The sequence below is a fragment of the Calidris pugnax genome, unplaced genomic scaffold, assembly GCF_001431845.1.
Source record: "Calidris pugnax isolate Ruff unplaced genomic scaffold, ASM143184v1 scaffold11, whole genome shotgun sequence".
Taxonomy (NCBI): domain Eukaryota; kingdom Metazoa; phylum Chordata; class Aves; order Charadriiformes; family Scolopacidae; genus Calidris; species Calidris pugnax.
Genome location: NW_015090803.1, coordinates 3439333 through 3460528, shown reverse-complemented (window position 1 = coordinate 3460528; position 21196 = coordinate 3439333). Strand labels below are relative to the sequence as shown.

At 41.0% G+C, this 21196-nt stretch overlaps 1 protein-coding gene across 2 annotated transcripts in view; it reads left to right on the top strand.

Moving 5' to 3' along the window:
* Positions 1-21196, top strand: part of RBMS3 (RNA binding motif, single stranded interacting protein 3) — a 723594-nt gene that overhangs the window by 244196 nt on the left and 458202 nt on the right. The gene's annotated exons all lie outside the window — the stretch shown is intronic.

Genomic DNA, 21196 nt, shown 5'->3' with positions numbered 1-21196 from the left:
GATCTGTCTCTTTCCAAAACAGCTCCTTGCCAACATCTCCATTTGAACCATTAAGCATTGGCTCTGTATTTCTTCCTGAGCACTGTTGTGTTAGATAAGAGAATTAAACACACTTCTCCACTCAATTCCACAAACTGCTTCTTCAGACTGCCCCTGGAAAATTTGGCCTAAGGCTGTCCTTCCTCTCTTGCCCTAAAGAAAAGTAGCTGTTTTATGTTTTTATCCTTCAATATGGAGGATATTTTGCAATTTCTCTAAAAAACTAGAATCTTTCTCCAGAGTTTGTTCGTGGAATTATATCACGAAGTTCTTCACAGTATGCTAACAAAACCAAGATAAATTATGAAAATCTGGCACATTTGGAAATGTTAATTTTTTTTCTGAAGTATTATAGAGCATTGTTAATTTATTATTTTTTTTAGCAGGTCCCAGCAGGAAGCGTACAGTGAATTAGATGCTCCTTGTTGCTCTTGGGTAGGGAATGGATTCATTTCAAATCCACCTGAATGCTTGAGGTGGTTATCATATCTTCTGCTCCCCTCCCCCTAGGATGATAATTTTCACACTAAAAGCAGCAAGGTACTATATTGTTTCTAACTTCATGCATTTCTGTCCTAAAGGCTGCCAACCGCTGTGTATAATGTTATCTTGTGCTATGGGAAGGTGCGATATAGCTAATAAAAGTGATTGCCTCCTTGTAATTCTCTCTGAAATACCATTTTGTATCCTGCTTATTGCAGCAATGAGAGAAAACTTGGCTGTTTTAACCTCTCGCTGAGAAGAAGAACTGCACCCAAATGTGATGGTTGCCTGCAGCAGCTGTTGCTCCACCAGAGGTTACCTCTGTGGGTACCTAGGAAATGCATTGCACTGTGCCTACGCTCTGTCAAAGAAAACATTGAAATAGATTCCTTGATCTCCAAATGACTGTGCAATTTTTTTTGCCATTACTATACTCACTAGAAATGTATTGGGAAGTCAGGTAGGGTTTGACATATAAGTGTGAAAGGGATTAAATAAGCCAAATTAGATGCCAATGGTTGAAGACATGCGTTTGTCCAAAATCTAGACAGATTAACTCTGGAATGGGTGTCCAGATGCTTTTTGAAAATTCTACTGAACTGTCATGTATGTATTTAAGAAACTCAAGACCCTTATGATTCTGGCACCAAATATACACAGCTTCTCTCAGCAGGCTTTAGGGGAAGTTAGTTTCCAGGTGAGGTAACGTAATTCCATTCAGGTGAACTATAAAAAAACCCAGTAAGTTTACCAAAGCTAAGTTACCAAAGTAATGAAGTATAGTTACCAGTTTTGCTAACTGTAGCCCCTCAAATTTCTTGACTTCAAGGCTATATTGGCTACCTAGTCTTGATTTTGTATATGATGGAGACTATGAGCACTCCTTGCAGAGAATCCTTTTTATTGCAAAACCAAAGGACTACGGTAGCTGTAACTGTGTGTAGGTGAAGACTTGCCCAACACCACCAGATGAATGGCGCTATTGTTTGTGCTGATGTTGACTGTTGCGGTGGGTGTTCCAGCAGTGAGATCACAGCTGACCTCGCTGAAATGTTAAGCTCAGCTTTCTCTAATTTGTGCACAAGGAAGTCACCTAAACCAAAAGCAAATTTCTGTCACTTCAGTCTGGTCAGCGTCCAGGACTGTGACAAGCGCGAAGGACGCGCATTGCTTTTCTTTGAGACGGGCAGGATTTCTGGAGCTCTTTGCTAATCAGCCTATATCAGAAAGATAGCTATCTTTCTGATATAATGTGGCCTCAAAATGCAAGGGAAAAAGTGGGCCTTGGGCTTCTGAGGTCTGAATACAAGTGTTTCTCCTTAATATCATACAATACATGAAAGGAAGCATCAGGAAGGAAATATACCCTGTAGCATCATTCTCAGGGGAAGGTATACTTCCACAAAATGAAAATAAATGAGTTGGTATTATGATAGTCTAATACTGTGATGTTATGTACAACAGATGCATTTTTCTGCTAAGGGTTTAATCCCTTCAGGCCCATTAAGCAAGGGGAAAAGTTTAGAAGGGATGCTGTTAAAAGAAGACATTAATGCACCTTTAAAAGAAAGTAGTTGGAGCACAAATCACAGGAGAAATACAGTACAAAATAGTGAATGAAATATTTATACTTTCCACTGCAGCTGAGTTCATGCACTTGAGGGAGAAGCCCTGTTGAGATGGGTCTTCCCCTTTGTTCTGTATCTATTTTTCCAATTGCTCAGACACAGCTGTTGGTTTCACAATCAGTCTGAGGTTGATTAGATTAGAAATCATAGGCCTGCCTGCTCAGTATGGCTGATGACAAGCAGAAAGTCTGGATGTATTCTAAGCATGTAGTCTGTGTAACAGAGATTTCCTTCATGTGCTTCAAGACGTATCTTGGTTCTTCAAAATTTAGTGGGACTGCATCAACTTTTGTGTCTTATTCTAAACAGAGCAAGGTAATATGCAATCTAAGGCTTGTATACGTTCATGGGAAATTTCACTGGAGAGCCAAATATGCAGCTAGAATAACTTGGCATAGGTTCACTGACCTATCCAAGGCCTATGACTCTCACACTTACGTACCATTACTTTTAGTTATATTTGTTCAAGGTGAAGTGAAACTGCATAATATAAAAGTTATGAAAGCTTTTTGTGGAAAGCAGATCGTGGAGGAGGGTGCCTGACTTGAGAGCAAATTTTGCGCCTTTTAGAACCCTCTATTTCTCTTTGGACTTGGACAGTGAGGTTGCTTATACAGGACCATTCTCCTTTTAAAACACTTATTTATGTTTACTAGAAGAACATTACTTATTTTCAAATAGCTTCTAAAAGAAGAGCAAAATTCAAAAGCAATTTTGTGCCTCATATTCTGCAAAAGGGTTCTCATGTTTTCTCTACACGGCTCATTTCTTCATAGAGGGTCTTTTCCAAACGCCACCTTCCTATTCAGATTTATTTATCCTGACTACTGGCATTCAGCTACCTACATCCCTCACCACAAGTACAGCACTTGCCTAAATGGAAAAAGTGAAGAAAAGGTGTTGTTTGGGGTTTTTTGTTGGTTGGTTGGGTTTTTTTAACCTTAGATTACTACAATTTGTAAATTTGATATTTGATAAAAAGGGCAAAATGATCTTGGCAAGGTGTCCCTCTTGTGTTTCAGTTTCCTGAATTGTTTCTAAGCTCACAGCTTTATGATCAGATGTAATACCTTCATCTGCATTTTTCATAGCTTTTCATTAAAACACACAGATCTCTTGGGCATTCACATCAGCTTTTTCATACAGAACATTTAATACTCTTGGGTTTTTGCTTAGGAGTAGCCTTTGTTTTTTAGGTTTTATAGACTTATTGTAATAGATAGGTTTAGATTTTTTTAGATAAAACTGAAAGTGCAAAGGTGCAAGGTATATTTCACAATCCCCAAAATGAGTAAGCTTCTAAACTAATTGTCCTCAAATAATTTTACAAGGAGTAGCATGCGTGTTTCTTAACTACATAACTAAGCTGAACTGGACATTAGAGAAGATGATTTGCACAGAAAGTCTTAAAATTGTAGCCCTCAGGAATGGTTTGGGAACATGAACAGAGGTCTGCTGAATAATGTTTTCATTTGTAGTGTAAAATCAAGAGTAAAAGTGAAAGCTACTCATTGAGAACTGTCTAATCTTTCTTCGTTTTGCTGCATTAATGAGTAATCGATAGATAAAGAAAGGAAATGTAGTAATTCCCCCTTGAAAATATCTTCTGCTCACTATTTCAATAATACCTAATGCTTATAGAGCCTTTTTCTTCCTCAAAATGTGGTAAAGATGTAAACTTAGTTAATCCATTCATGTTAATTTATTTAATACACCCAACACTTCTCTGAGACTGGTAGTTATATACTACTATTTCTGTCCGAGAGGGAGGAGAGGGCGGGTGACTTAGATTGCTTCATTAACTTTTTTGTGGACAGGAAAAAGGGGCACAGTTGGATCCCATTTTAGAACTGAGGATTTCCTGATTTCCAGTCTTCTGTTTACACAACTGCATTGTGCTGCTGTGACTTGAACTAAGTATTCCCTGGCTTAGGGGACCAAGGTGGTGTAGATGTAATCAAGATGCCCACGTTTGTGTATCTCCAGTTGGTGCACTGGTACTTTGTTAGCTGTTCCATGAAGCTTCCCGAAAATCATTTGATGTTGTCCAAATGGATTTCATAGTCAAGGATCCATTGCCTACTGGCTAATTAGGATATTATATTTTCTTCATCCGTATAAATCAAAACGCTGTAAAGTACTGAACTTCAGTATTTCTTTTACTGTTTTGAACTGAAAGGTGTTTTGAGACATTTGCAAATGATGCATTGTAAGGACAAGGTAGCATTTTTCTTGTTTACTTCTTAGAACTTTTTCCTTTCTAATATTAAGGATGCTTTTTCAGGGTGGAACACAGGGAATTTATTGTGTAACACCTGTTTAACAAAAGAGGGACTTGATTAATTTCCCACTCATGGTGCTGAGAATGTTCCCCTTTGTTGTCATTTTCTCAGGGTTATTACTCATTACCCTTATTCATTCTGCTTTGATAGAGGTAAATAGCTTTTAATTCCCCCTGCCCCCAAACCTTCTTAAAGTTTCCTTTGACAGCTTGTTGTAATTATGCCCCTCATTGAAGACACAGTCATTATTCTCTGTTGCCCTGAACAAGATTATTTAAGGCTCGTTTTGGATTTACTCTGTGCCTGTATGTTAAATGTATTTCCCTGAAAAATAGAAAATAGCAATATAGGGGCAGTGTGAGACAGTGGTAAATATGATACTGATCACAGCTTGTATGTAATTGGAGGTATTTCAGTGAACATGAGCAATGCCCTTGTCATTACAGTACACAAAAAAAAAAGAAAAAATGTGAATGCCAAAAGGATACAAGCAAGAAACTATCCAAGCTTGCTGTAAAACTTGTTATTGAGTAATTGTTACATACAGTTTACTGTTGAGCTGTCTGTATCCTCGGCTTTAATAAAATATGAGCCAATTTTTTATTTTTTTTTTTGCTACATCAGTAGTCTAGTCTTCTTTTGGAAGGTATCCGATGGCATTATGAATGTTATTCATAATGTTATAATATTGCATTGCGACATTATTACATCTTCATTTTCTCCACTTCAGCTCCCCAGATATAACTTATTTGCCAAAATTAACAAGTTTTTGGGAGTGTCAAGATTCTTGCTTTGCTACAGGCCTTATTGTTACTGAGCCATCCCAGTGCTGAGGCAGTTAACGAATAGCTCAGACCATTCCTGAGAGGCAAGGAAAGAGGGCACCGGTTCTTCATTTCATGTCTTTGCACTTTCCCTTACAAAAGGGTGCTGCTTGGTAAGGCTCTGTTCCTAATTGCTAAGGCTGTTAATTCTCCAACAGACCAGACAGCAAGGTTAGTTCCAGAAACATACCTTTGCCCTTAAATGAACTTGAATCCATTTCAGTAACTATAATACACTGGGGCTCCCATACAGAAAAAAAGAAAAAAAAGAAAAAAAAAACAAAAAACAACTCCAGAACCTATCATAGCAGTTATTTACTTGCTTTTTTAATACATGTAAGTGATCACATTTGAGTTATTGGCTCTTGTAGATGCTGCAGTCGCAGGTTTTCTAGCTGCATTGCATCTCATCTAAACAAATGCTTTTCATTTGGAGATAGCAGGTATCTTTTGTTTATGTCCTTAATTTTGTCTTCTTGCATTCTCACTTTTACGTTAGAAATTGATAATGTTTTGGGTTCTAACAATCTTGGGCTATTTAATAGTTGTCTGATTCATTAACGTATTGCCATTTCTAATTATTTGAAAACAGTAACATGATGCAAAGGGTGCTATAGAGATTTAACGGAAACAATAGTTACTTTACAAATTAATAATGAACACTGACTAGTTCCTAGCTTGTCATCAAGAGGATCTTCAGCCATGCTGTCATATTATGAAACTCTTTGCTATATGGCAACCATATTCCTGGTGGGGTGAGTTTTCAAACACAGATACCATTTTGCCTGTAAATAATCCATGCAGAAATGACTGCATGTGCATAGCTTTTTAATGGGATAAATTAAGTTAAATCAAAACCCATGAAGCTCCTATAAGGACATACCCCAGGTAAGGTACACCTACCTGGGAAAGCGGGTAGCTGTATTTTTATGATATCTGTGTTAGACATAGGTGGCAGGTGCAGACAATAGATAGAGACTTACAAAATGTACTTGTATAATTTACTTATTCCTATTATTATTTGCTGTATCTATGCCAGAGAAGGTCAATACCTGCATAAAGATATATATTGGAGGAGATCATTCTTAATGAAAAGGAAGAGGCTGAATGGGGATCAAGAAACAAAACTGGGAATAACCTTGACGCAATTAGTGTTTCCTGGCTAGTCCCAGGGTCCATGATGTATTTATTGCACTTGCTGCCCCCCTGATCTAGACCTGCTGTGAGCAGCAGTGGTTAACCTGGGATTTCTGGATGTCCATAGCAGAGCCTGCCAGAGCACCAACAAACCCCCTGAATCAGGAAAGCAGTAGCTCTCACTGCAAATGGAGAGCTACCACCCTAACTAGCAGATTTGGCAGATCTGCATTTGCTCTAGGACCACCCTTCCTGGAGAAGTTTGCTTGTGAACTGCTTAGCTACATGCATTGTGTGTGTCGAGACGTGTAACTTCCAGATGTGTGAATAACTACAACTTGTGCATGAACACAGATTTTTACAGGATGTTTCCAAGAATTTTCAACAAAAAGGACACAGAGCCAGTGCATATTCTAAAGATACCATCATCTATACGTATGTTTCTCCTTGCTTCCTACAGTCTGACATCCTATAATTGGGAACAATCCCAGTCCCGGAAAGAAAATGAGAAATAGTGCAAATAATGCAGACTCTTTTTTATTGTAAATTTGGCACATGCCAAATTTAAATGTGCACACAGATGCCACTGAAATGAGATAGATCCAAATCCATCTCATGCCTTTAGCCTAGCAAACGCTTTCCCATTTCCCAAGGGAACATGAAATCCCTCACTGAATATGAGAGATTGTACCTTAAAAATTATTTCAAGTGATTATATTTATAGGCTGTTTATGAGGCTCATTACTATGTACATGAGCACATAAATGAAATTAGCCTCACAAGAGGCGTTTATCCAAGGACACAGAGGATGTCTGCAGCAGAGCCAGGAACCAGAAGATATCTTCCAAGTTTAGTCCAGTATCTTAACCACAATGCTATTTTTGCTTACTTGAGTCCCACTGTACTCTATTTGTGACCAGAAATCTTCAGACACAGAACTCTGCTCTGTCTTTCCGAACAAGATCACGTGTGGCTTGTGTGTTCCTCCCCATTATATTAAGACATCTCAACAAGAATGTCTGCCTGTGACATTGATGAGTCAAGATCACTACTTTTAAATGATTGTGGCAAACAGCTAAAGAAAACAAAAGGCATATGTAAAGTTAAGATATTATAGATCTTTTAAAAAAGTAGTATCTCATGCTTCTGCTATAAAGAAATATCCTATTCAGAGAAATCCATTACCCAATTTAGTATGGAGGGGATAATCTACTGTGGATGTTAATCCTTTGGAGTCTATTTTAGCTCTCTATTTTGTAAAATTATTGCTTCATTCTCTGATAATTTTACAATTCAGTATCATTAATTTAAATATAGAAAGGGATTGGTGGAAGTGCTTATTGTTAAGGTTTCCCATCCTTTCCCATTAAAAATCTTCTTTTCAGTTGCTGTAAGAGTAGGATTAAGTTTACTGAGCAAGAAGACTGAGATGAGCATGCGGGTCCGAGGCTTGGAGCCACTACCCGCCGGCTGAGGCTCAGCAGGTCTCTCTGCTGCCAGGATGTCCATGGGGCTCGCTGCTGCTGTTTGGTGGGCTGAACACTCAGGGGAGGACAGGAAGATCTCGCTACTACTGATCACTCTGATAGCTTTGTGGCCAAGGCCTGTTTGAGAAGGAGCTGCAGGTTTTAATGTCGTGGAGGAGCTTACTTGAAGCCCCCAATTTACCTACAAGTAGGAACCAATAGGTGTATGTTTTCTGGCAGAAGCCTGGACTTTGAGGAGGACTGTGTTGTATGATGCACAGTATTCTCAAAATGCAGGTCCTTCCTTAAAATGTGTGCCAAAACCCAGTGCCGAGGTTTTAGTTCATTTTATATGTGCCTCAGTTGCCTACCTGTTAACTGGAGATGAACATAGTTCTCTATCTCCTTGGGTGTTAGGAAGATAAATTTACATGTGTGTTAAAACACCCTGTCACTGTAGTGAAAAACACCTGCTCGACAGCCTATGCAAACATTAATAATTCTGTCTTCAGAGCAGAGTTTGAATGTTGTACAGTAAATATGGTAAGGTATTAAAAAGTGATGAGAAAATAAAATGTGAAATATTTTGTTATTCAGTTAGCAAGGCCCATCCGACCCTGAGAACAAGGCAAGGGGCCCTCACATTAGAACTGGGTGTAATTCTGCAGATTTTATTCTTATGAAGAGGCTCAAGGGGGTAGTAAAGGTGGAATAAGCAGTCTTAATTCTGGTATTCCAGAAATTTTAGCTGTTTACTTTGCAACTCATCTTTTCATATACATTCTGTTGTGTTATCTAAAGCAACTAAGGTGGAAATTTAGAAACTCCATCAGGCCAATGTAGAAATCCCAGTATCATATTCCAGAAATCCCGGGCTTGGTATGATACCTCTCCCCCAGCCAAAAGGCACTGGTATTCGTGCTGGCAGAGGTTCAAACAACCGCCAGCTTGAAGGAGGAGGCCAGGGCTGGGGACTGAGCACTGAAGGTAGATGGGAGCCACACACCGAGCAGAGCCACAGGGGCTGTGGCTCCTGGGGGAGCTGGAGCGAGTGGCAGGGCGTGCAGCTTGGGAAGTCCACTGCTGGAAGCGGTTTGGGATAGCTGGTTCAGGAAATGGTTGCGATGTTTAAGAGCGAGTTCTGCTGAACTGGGTCAAGCTGCTTCCAGACAGGCTTGTGGGCCCAAAGCGTGCAATGGCACACTGTCATCTACTGGCCTATTTGGATCATGGGTTACGCGTGTATGTGTGTTTGTATATAGAAAGCCGTCCATTGTTTTGGTTCAGAGATGGTCCTTTTCAAAGCAGCATGTTGGAAGTTAGAGTCTCTGTTTTCATTCATCTTTATGGAAGTCATACAACTAAGTATCCATACATCATCCGATGATTTTTTTTTTGGCCTTACTGGTTAGTGCTGTTACAGGGCTAGCTCTTGAATTAGGTGTTACTGTGTTTCCTTTATGCAAGTAAATTAATGCATAAAATTAGAGCTATAAATGCGGTGAATTTCGTATACTGCTCTTTGTAATGTTGAAGAACAAGCGAATGACTTGCTGTGAGAACGAGAGCATGGGATCTCTGTCACCTTCCTCTTACAGCCAAGAGCGTAATAATAGAAAAGACCAATTCAGAGAGGCACGCAGAGAGGGTCTTTCATGTGCCCTATCGTTCTTCACTACTGTTTCCTCCTACTTGATCTTTCACTTTACACCTAAGACATGTTTCTTGTGCTGTTTGAAGAGTGCTGAGTAGAAATTGGCTCTTATCTAATATTATTTAGTGTTAACTCCCCTTTTCCACTCAGACTGCAATGACTGCTTCAGGGTCATGTGGCTGGAAATGAGAATGTGTGCTCCACAGGTAGTCGAGTCACTGAGCTGGTCCCCCAAAGTGTCTGCTCTTTACCTGCAAACAGTTTTTTTTTTTTCTTTTACTGCAAATAGAAATCTCAGCCGCCAAGAGCACCACCTGCATATAAGCATGCAGGTAGTGTAGTGATGGTTGCTACACAGTGCACATTAGGATTCGAGTCTGAATGATGCAGATGTTTAGGGACTTGCAATGGCTTTAAGGTGACCCAGAGCTGCTAGAGTGACAAGGAGTTGGGACGGTCCTATGGGACATTTATTAATTTTAGGACACTTTGGAAACAAGAGCTAAGAACTTGCTAAGAGCTGACATTTGCAGCTAAAATATGTAATGCCTGAAGAAATGTAAAAGCAACCCTTATTAATATTGGCTTTTCCTAGCAGTAAACTTGAGATATCATGATAGTCTGTAAGTGTGCAATGCCTCTTTCCAATTAAAAAAATGTGCCCAGGACCGTGTCTAAGCAGGGTTCCAGCAGTAAAGGACAGCACATACAACTGATGTAATCGGCACCGTGTCAGATGAAAGGGAATCAAGAAAATGGTTGATGCCACACTCTTGGCCACAACCCTAACCGAACCATTAAATATTTAATTGTGTCCTGAAACCTCATTAACTTGGGTTCTGTTGTTAGACCAATGGGAGAAGCAAACTGCAGAATCAAGAAATTTTGACAGAACTGTCAGAAATGCAGATGCTTTAATGCAGACAAACCAAGCCCAAGAGCTTGTAGCGTGGGCCCAGCTGTTGAGATAGGAAATATGAATGTGCAGAGAGGAAACAACCAAATGCATCCCTCACTATCTCCTGGCTGTTGCTCAATGAGGTAATCACTCGCCTCTTCTCATACCCAGTACTAAAATTTGTTTGAAAGAGATCAAGGAAATATGAAGACTGCAGATGGTGTCTGGAGATTGTTATATATCATTACACAGGCAAAAACAATGTTAAAAAAGCATTAAGGTTGCAATGTCAAGTGTTCAAAAGGTATAAAATTACAGAGTAATGGTTGTCTATGCAGTTGTAATGGGCTTCTCTGTGAACACTCATTATCTTCTTATTATTCATTATAATTATCCCATTACTCATTAACCTTAAATGTGGGATCACATGGAATTTTCCCCCTTGTTCTTTTAATTTAATTTATGTGTGAAAAAGGTTTTAGCTTTTTAAGAAAAGAACCTGAAAATGCCATCCCACGGCATATTGACAAATGGATTGTCAGCAAGGTTGAAATCTTTCTATTTATCACAAAGACATGGAGAGTCTGGCAGCATTAGATTTTAATCGTCTGTGTGGACCAGTGCTAGAAGGGGCTGGGTTGCTTTGCAGCTGGGCGTAGATTATTTTTGTTGACAACAGAGGAGTGGTCAATGTCAGAAATTTGGGGCTTGTGGCCAGGATGCAGAGGGGAAGGGCTGTCTTCTTCTTGTCTCATATGTGCCTCTCCCCCTTCCATTCTCACCCATTTTGGCTCCTCTCTAGTCCTGTGTAGCGCCCCAAAGAGATTTGTCTCTTAACTACCTGGTTCCATCATTGCTGCTTTTTCACTCTTAATTTTAGTTGATTTTTATCTCACATCCCATTTTGCACCGGTATTTCCAGCTCCCTATTTGCTTTTTGTCACCACTGGACTGTAACACTCACTCACCCTGGGCTCCTTTTACACCACCAGTGCCCCTGATGTGTTTTCCTCACCTACCCTTATAACCCAGGCAACATCCCCCTTTTACTCCTCACTCTCCTTTTCCACAGCTCCTCACCTCAGCGAGCGATGGGCAATACCCCAATGCCACAGCAGTATCCTAATTGCAAAAATCATGCTATACCCCACAGTACTGCTAGAGTTGGGTGCCAGCATCTCCCATGGCATCTGTGACCCTCGCCCGATGCCGTACTGCTCCGGCGAGAGCAGCGCAGCTCCTGGCTGTGCACACACTCCCCACGGGCAGAGGGAGGGAGGGAGCTGCCGTTCCCCATCTGTCTGCAAAGGTCTGTGAGAGCTGGGAGGGAAGCGGGTACAGAAACTCCAGGGAGGTATTTGCTGGGCACGCAGGGACTATGCGATTTCAGACGTTTCACCTGTGGCCATATCTGGAAAGTTTTCACAAGAAAGGCAAAAGCACATCCCTAGCAGAAAGACTCAGCCACTCAGCCAAATTCCAGGTCCCTCTTCCGCATGTAGTAAGAAACTTTACGTTCCATTGGGCTCCTTCCAGCCACTATCCGAGGAGAAGCAGCTGGATAAGCTTGGCCATTTTTGCACCCATTTGGCATCACTTTGTTCCAGTGCAGGAAAAACTCCTCATGTCTCTCTTGAGAAACAAAAGGACAAATGATTTGACTGAAATTTCTCACCATGACTTCGAAGGGAGGATGTGATCTATAGGATGGAAATATTCAATGGGAATGGTAGAGATTTGAACAATCCAGTAGGTCACTCAGATGGAGGTCTGATATCATGGCAAATGTCAAACCCCCATAGCGACAGAATGCTGCTGGCCCTTCTGGCAAAACATTCAAATAAAATGACTAGCACAAAGAAATATCTATTGCTAAAATACAACTCCCACATTAAATGAAATTAAGTGGTTTTTTTTTATTCTCCTACAACCTCTTTAGTGTACAGAATCATCTACCTTTGCTTGGTGGGAACGTACCAAATGGCCAAACCGCAAATTATCTGCAAACAGATTTTGTGTCAGTATTTCAGCTGGAAAACTCTGTGGAAAGATTAATATTTCACTCCTACTCGCGTTTAGTGTTTTCTCCTTGTCATTCTTACCCTGTTGTATGTGAGGTGAGAAATCTTTGGCGAAGACTGTTTTTATGTTTGTAAGCTGATATATTTTGCTGCCATAGGATCCTGAACAGACAAACGTGTTGATGTCAGGGATGTGCAACTTGCAGTTGTGAGGAGAAGGGAAGCTGTGTACACCTACACCTAGCAGAAACTTCTTTACATCCCTTTATTGAAAAGAAGTCAGTAAGAGGTGACATTGATTGGATCTTTAGTTCATGGGACCTCTCAAGACATCAAGTCTTCTGCTATTGATGAACTTAATATCCTCATCTTCTACTATGTTTTAAACTCCCTAACTCTATCCCCTACCCTGCTGAGGCACCTCAGCTGACGTGAATTTAGATGTTTATGGCACACAGTGCTTTCTCCTCCCACCTAGCAGAATGAATTAGCAAGTTAAAAAGAACAGCTGAGTAGTATCTTTTTTTCCCCCATTAATATTTTGGATCTACTGAGACAAAAGTAAGAAAATATCAGTGGATCCCAAAACATATGTGACTGAGGAATCGGGGCAACAAAAAAAATAGCAGGGGGGGGGAAAAGGTTAAGAGAAGGCAACTACTTGTGTTGGCAAGGTAGGGGTTAGGTGGGGACAGAACTGAAGAGGAGACAAAATGGATGAAGGATTACAGAGTAAAAACGATTTGAGAATTGGATGTTGGGAGAGGTGAACAGGGTAGAACAATAGGGAAGAGCGTTTGCTGAATGTGAATAGAAATCATTATAAAGTTTCCACCATCTCCTAATAAAAATACAGTAGCCTTGAGTCCCTGTGCTTTATTAAAAACTCCAGCTGGAATATATAAAAGAAGGCAGGCAAATTATTCTCGAAACAGATAACTTTTAGATGAAGGAGAATGTCGAGATTTGATGAGATTTTTTTGAAGGCAAAAGATATTTGACGAACAAGACTGAAGAAAAGATGCACCAGGGAGGGGAGGAAGGAAAAGAAAAAAAATGGCATAAGAGGAAAAGAGGGAAGATTTGAGCTATAATTAGCATTTTTCTGTTTGCAGGAAATAAATGATCTCTCACCCAAAGAATTTCTCTGGTACGGGAAAGTGGCAGTCCTAACTCTGTTTTTGTTAGATGTCAGGTATCACCCTCCCTTTTGTTCTGGAAAGTTGACATGTATAGGATTGGGAGGTTAAACATTTTTACAGTGTGCTCTGTTCAGAATGGGCTTGGTACTGTTTAATGGACAATGAGCTATACTGCAGCTGACAAAATACAGATTTCCTGAACCAAATATATTCAGTTCAATACATTTTCTTTGGTTATGATGGACAGTAATCTGGCGTGACATAAAGTTTGATTTTGCACAGCGGGTTGCATTAGTTCTGTGGTAAATGGAAGCTGTCCATTACAAAAAAAAATGCCATTATTCCTATAAAAGAGTGAACTGATTTGAAAAACATAGAATTGGTTCGAGTCTCCAGCTTACCTGCACGTGGAACTTTTTACCCAACTCCAGTACTGTACTTCTCCATTTGCTCTGCATTTTCTCCCTATCTGTGTGAGACAGAATTTGAGAGCCGGAAATTCCCCCTCTGTTGGGAATCGTTACGCACAATCTTCTGATTCCATATTTAGTGGACACTTATAATTTTTCTTGTAATGTCACAGGGATGCTTTACATGTTGATAACAAGGCACTAGAGGTCCTAGTAAGTGTTTTTATGTGCTTTCCACTTCACTTCCCGATTGTATTTAGGTGAGAAGGAGAAGAATAGCATTTTGTTATGGCTGAAGATTACAGTTTCTCATAACCTGTGTTTTTTCTTTATTTATAAAATACTTTGGACTGAGTAGACTCTGAATTACTATAGGGCTTACTGGGGCAAGCTGAAGTGCAGATTGCTTTTTCCAGTCATGAATTTCCATTAAAAACAAACAACTGATGAACACATTTCCCTAGAGGCTGATCTAAATAGTTGTATTTAATCTGTGTAATTACTAAACAATATTTTCCTACATGCGTAGAGAAAAGAGAATTTTTACTTAAGATATTTGTGAAAACATGTTAGAGACTTTTTTTTTAGACTTTGATTTTTCCTTTTTCAGGGGGACAAAGTAGGGGATTTCCTATTGCAGTTCAGTCAGGGCAAAATTTGTATGAAAAAAATAAGATAAAAAAAATCAAAACTTGAACTGGAAAAAAGGTAACATTTTGAGATTTCATCAAGACCATAACATTTGCAATAGTCATAAAGAAAAATTATTTTTACAAACACTTTTGAATGAAGTTTTGGGATAAATTGCAAGGGTAGTGCCATAATTGTACTGTATTTTAGAAGGGGATCTATTAGCAGATGAAATGGAAATTATTAGCAAAGTCTCCTTCAGGCCTTATTTACAGCCAGCATTAGATGAAGAGTTATTTAGTGGGCAAATAAGCCTGCCAGATATGAAAGAGACAAGAAGAAATGTGTCTTGGCATGCTAGGGAGGATAAGTATGGAGAAAGCAGAAAGTATTATATTTGATAGTGATGGAATGTAGCCTGAGATGACCCTCAATTCTTGCCTATTGTTAACTTTTTCCCATGCAAAAAAATGCCACAGCCTGTAAGTTCTCTAACAGCAGCTGTCTGGATGGCGGAGGAACAAGCTGTTTACATACATTATTACAGATTTTTGATGATGTGTTGTTTTGGTGCCCTACCAAAATCAAGGTTCCCCTGTGGTTCTGTAAAAACAGAGAGATTGTTCTCACCACAAAAAAGATTCCAGTCGAAGCTCATGAGACAGAACCAGAAGGGAGGGAGAAGTGGTTTTTCCAAGGTCACGGCGTAGGTCAGGGGCAGCACCAGCAGGAAAACAGGACCCAGACCTCTAGTCTTTCTGGGTTTAGGTAAATAGGGGCATTAACCAGCGTAATCGCTCCCGGGTAAGAGTGCCCACAGGAGGCGTGAGGCTGGTGTAACTCTAGCTGCCCAGGATGCTGCTGCAATTACCTTAGTCAACTTTCCCAGGCAAATGAGCCCCTGCTCCGGGGCTTTAACCGCGATAGCCCCATTGCAAGGAGACCTTCTGCCAAGGAGTGTTGTTGGAAATTTAGCGAGAGGAAGGAAAGAAAAAACAAAACAAAACAGCCCTCGCTTCAATTAGAGGAAAAGATAATTCCTTTCAAGTTGAGAGGCTCAACTCCTGCTGGCCTTTGTTCTTAAGCTTACCCTCGCTGTAATTTCATAGAGCAACTTGAATAATGCCAGTTTGTTCTGTGATTACCCTCAGCTGGAGCACAAAATTAATATCTCACTAAGTAATTCAGTACATGATGGGTGAACATTTAGTTAAACATGCCCTAAAAAGCTAGGATTTTCCGTGCTTGCTGGAAGTCTCTCAGTGACAATTAATTGCCTGTGTTCTTATGTGTTTATGAGCCTCAGTAAACAGGCGGCATATTTACGTCTCCCCATTACCTTCAGGAATAAACTTCCTTAAGAAAAAAATCTCATGTTCCCTGATTACAATCTGATTTTAAGTAAACAGAGGGTGGGGAAACTGACTAGTAAGCAGGACTTTGGAGGGAGGAAGGTGGGAAGCGGAGAATTTTCTCCCTCTGAAATCATGCCATGTCTAATGCTGGTAGTTTTAAGTTCCTATTCTGCAAGAGTGAAATGGCCTTGGTTAGTCCTCTAACTGTTTGGGGGTCTGTTTGCCCTTTTTATCCTAAGAGTTTAGACTCAAGAACAAATGCAATACTTACTAATTGTGATGTGGAGCTGCTATAGAAAATACCACCTTTGAAAGGCATGTCTCCTAACCTGTGCAAAATCCTGGTGTTTTTTGAAAGTCCTAAATTATTGATGTGGGATCCTATTTGCAGTGCTTTCTTTCCTCATGAGCCTCTACCAGAACTGAAAGGAAGCCCCAGTCCTTCTCCCCATCAGACCTGTTCTCTTGGGCCTTTTACCATGTAGTGAGGGTTTGTGAGGAGAGAGGAACCCACTGTTCTTTGGAACAACTGGGGCATCGCCACTGACTTGTCATGTTACTTAACTCTCTTCCACATCACAGGATGAATTAACACTTGCAAAGCATTCTGAGATGCGTAGAAAACAGAGTTCAGACAAAAGAAAAAGACAATGTTGTTTACTTTGGTTGTATCCATTATCATCTGCAGAAAAGAGGACTTTAATGCATAACTTTGGGCTGCCTGTACAACTGGCTGTTGGTTTCATCAGCTTGTGCAGGTAGGAGACTAGATCAGGTGGAAAACACAAATAATTTTGTAGCAATGAATGTTCACTGTTGTTCACAGAACAGAACCAATGCAACCAGCTTTTTTCCCAACATTTTTCACTCTGCTGCTATCTGAAGATTTCCTTTAGGATTGCGCCTTTTGGTAAAAGTAGACCAATGGAAATACCTGAGCCGTAGTATTAAGAAAGAAGATGATAAAAGTGAAAAATTATGATATCTAATGATAGATAGATAGATAGATAGATAGATAGATAGATAGATAGATGTCAAGCCTTTCCTGTTACCTAAAACCTCCTACATTGACTCTTTCAGATTTACTCTAGGCCATCTGCAGTTCTGCCTAATTCTACCATTTGTGGTGCTGCGAGGGGTAGTGCTAAAGAATGGAGAGCAAACCTGGCTGATTTTTCATGCAGGTGGGAGGTTTGCATGTGTGGGGAAAGCCAACCTCACTGGTGTTTGGTCTCTTGTGAGAGGAGGACATCTGAAAATGGTGGTGTCCCCCACCTCAGAGAGTTTTTTGTCAATCCCAGACACTTAATGCTGTCATCGTTAAGCCAAGTGTTTTGTTCTTCTGTGTCTTTTTTTTTTTCCCACCTCCTCCACGGTTATCACATGCTTTGCTGATGGTTGCACCAGGATATATCGCTTGTTAGAAATTCAGTTAGCTATCCTTAGGCAAATCAGCTTGATAAATGAACTACTAAATAGCAAGATTCTGTGTTCATCAATATAGTTTTAAGGTACCTGGACTGAAGGAGCTGACAGATCTAGAAATAAAATCAGTATTCTTCATGTAACCCATTGTAAACAAGCTGTCAAGCATCACTATGGTCTCCTTTGAAACAGCTTTAATGAGTAAATAGAATAAAAGCAGAGAGACAGTGTCAGAAATGTAAACCCAAGATAATTGTTCTTTTTTTTTTTCTTTTAGCTATTATATTGCTTTATATAGTATTATACAGTGGTAGCTGTATTTCTGCTGCTCAAAAGCAAATTTTCCTTAGTCCTGGCTTACACAATTTTGACATAATTTTGTCAAAAGTGAATACTTCTAGAATACATATTGCTGTTTTTCAAGAGCAAGGAGGTAGAAAATGTTTGAATTGCTCTCTGATTCTGATACTGGTGACTTTAGAAGGTTTTCACGGGCTAGATAAAAAGCTTATTTAAAGGGGAAAAAAAAAAGAAAAGAAGTGTAAACAGAAGAGTATTTTAGCAAATAAGAGCCACTGAATTACGTTCTTCTACTAGGTGTCTGCTTTTTTCTTCTAACTCACTTTTTGTGAATGAAGAAATCTGCATTTTATGAAAGGTAAAAATACATCCAAACATATGTAATTTCTGTACTTCAGGCTGCCAGGAGAAGCATTCTCTTTTTTTTTTTTTTTCTGTCAGTTAACTCTGGGTTTCTTATCCACGGCTTCGATTGTTGCTGAGTTAATATTCTTTGGCACCTGCCTTTGAATGTACTTGGCTGTCTGGTTTACAGTTGATCTGTTCCCCTTTATTTCATTTCTAAATTTCCCATTGAAGAGGTCCTTATTGCTCGCCTGCCTTGTGAATGTCCCCCCCAGGTCGGTGACACCGGTGGCACCAGTGCCTTGGTGGCTGCGCCAGGACTTGGCTTGGTCGCTGGATTCCCGCAAGTGGCCCTGGCTTGGGCTTGATAATGAGCCTTCAATAGGAGGAAAAAAAGTTGTGAAGTTTGCTCGCTGTTGCTCGCTGGGATCGAACAGCTTGTCTTTTCTTTTGAGGAACATTTATACTTAACACTCGGTAGGCAAACTGCTATTTCAGTTTGCGAGTGGATTCAGTTACTCAAATGCACAGGCCAGAAAATGAAGGGGATTCTATTTAAACAGCGTGCTCCCGAGTCACAGATGATCTTTTTGATGTCTGTATTTTGCAAATGGAAATTTTCCATTTTCCAGTGCTAGCATTTGTTCAGAGGCTGTGTGCTATCTAAATCTGCTTTTGTGGCTGTTCATTTGCATTTTTGCTATGCTATATTGCCTCCTGTCTTCTCCCCTTGGCCCCTCACTCTTTTATATTGAATTCCTATTTTTGCTGCCTCCGCTCTATCTTGCATCGCTCGGTCACGCAAGGTGCTGAGCACTCGGAAGAAACAGCAGACACTGCTCGGCACCTCATCAGGATTACAGGTGAAAAGGGAAATCCAAACCAGCTGCATATTTAAGACTTTTGCTGGGAGAGAGCAGGAGGAAGGTTACCTGCTCATGGAATAGTCTGTCTTCTCCTGCAGCTCCCAACCTTTTCCTGGTTGTGAGGACAGCTGGTGCTACTGGGCCGTGTGTGTGTTGGGAGGGTCTGTGGAAATCTTGTCTTGAAATTTCATAGCGTGATGTGAAATAGTCACAGTAGTCAGGTGAAATAGCCAAAATGGTCCTTCCTGGTCTTAAAATAATGGCCACGGCAAACCTTGCACGTTCAGAGAGATCTCTTGGTCAGAATGCGCTGTTTTCTACTTCCTTAGTATTTCTTTTTTATTTCACCCTGCACACATAGGTTCTTTCTTCCCCCAAATCTGGTTACATCCACTTCTACAAGCAAACCGCTTAGCAAGAAAAACTGCATTAATATCCTGAGGGAAAAGTGAGAAGGTGGGGAGAGAAGCACAACAACTTAATTCTGGCAGTTGAAAGAACAATCTGAAAGTTGTCAGGCTCAAAAGTATCACGCACCGTCAAGTAATCACTACTCACTTCTGCAGATACCAACCCTCAAACAGTCTATTTCACCCTCGGGGAAAGCAGGGGGGGAGAAAATAGAGTGTAAGCAGGAGTATCACTGGAGTATCGCACACTACCAGGAGAGGCAGTGTATTTAAAGCTGAGCAGCAATATCAACCCGGCATAAGGCTGGGAGCTGGAATTGCAGGCTTCTCCTCCCGTTCTGTTCTTCTTCATTCACCTCTGCTCTGAGCTTCTGAGGAACCATGCGGTCCCGGCCAGCTTGCACTCCAGTAGGAATTGAAAATACTCCATAGTTTACCCAACCTGGCCTTTCTTCTGAAGCAGGTTTGGGAGCTGGGGCGATGGTAGTGCTCCACAGTGCTCCTCCGGATGGGCAAGAGCGCCCAGTTAATGCCTGTGCAGAGCTCTGGGAACAGAGCACTTGTTTTGCAGAAGTTTTTCTCCTGAAACACGGGGCAAATACTTGTGTAAGAGTGGCACCTTGTTCCTACCTTGTGGCAGTACTGTAGGTACTGGTAGTACTGTAGGGTACCTACTGGTACCCTAAATGCCAATCATTAATAATTATCAATGCCTGGTGATGAAAGCAGAGTGCATCATCTGTGGGGTATACCCAGACCTATAGGCAGTATTTGGAGCACGTGCATGGCTTCCCGCACTGCCCATTGCCTTCGGCTGCTTTCTCCTGCCCGTGAACTAACAGGCTGTGGGGCACCTACAGGAATCCATAACAAACCCCTCTGCTCACCAGAACAGCAAACTGCCAGAGTAAAGCGTGGTATTTCCATGTTCCTGTCATGTGCAAGCACGTGCCCGCAAACCAAAACACAGCTGGCAAGGCTAATTTTAGCTCTACCAGCCTTGAGAAGTGTCCCTTTAAAGAAATTCTTTTTATAATTCTTTTTTTTTTTTTTCTGAAGCAATTTGGTTGATAATACAGCAGCTGACAATCCTGCTGCAATACTACCCATGATTTAAATAAAAACAGAAAGAAACTGCTGCCCCACATTTTTTTTTTTTACCCCCCGAATTTATAAATAGGCAAAGCCACCGTAGAAAGGCCCAGGAATCTGATGACGTGTGCAAGGAGTAAGTGATTAAAAAAGAAAGGAGAAACGCTGGGATTTGTGTACAAGAGGAAACATTTTGTTATTCGCCCACTTTCTTACTGGTGATTTATAGTCCTGTTTCAAGACGTACCCTTCCTTCTGTTCTTTGGGAGGATAAATATTTGGGACGGCAGGGCTGACACGGTCCCACACGCTGGGGACCTGTGGCAGGTGTGGGGCTCCCAGCCGGCTGCGGGGGCCACCCATGGCCCTCACCTGGGCCCATGGGCCACGGGGCGCGCTTGGGCTTCGCCTGGGGTGGGGGGCGGCCGTTTTTTGGGGGTGAAACGGGTCCGCAGGTAACTTTTGTGGCACGGTGGTGTTTTCACACGACTGGGTGAAGGCACCCGCAAGTCAGGCTGGGGCGAGTTTCCTCTTTACCCTTTTCCTCCATTTTGTTCCAACTTTAAATAAACCAAGTCTTATATAAGAGGCCTAACAAAGTATGTATTTAATATGTCTGGCCGCGGGTCGCCTCTCCGCCGAGGGCCGGATGGGGGTACGGAGTAGTTTTGTGAGGAGGCCTTTTGGGGGGGGCGGGCTGGCGAGGACGACGACTTCCCTACTCGGCCACCGGGCTCCGTGCCCTTCCCCTGCCTGTTTCTTAAGGAAAAAAAAAAAAATAAATTAAAA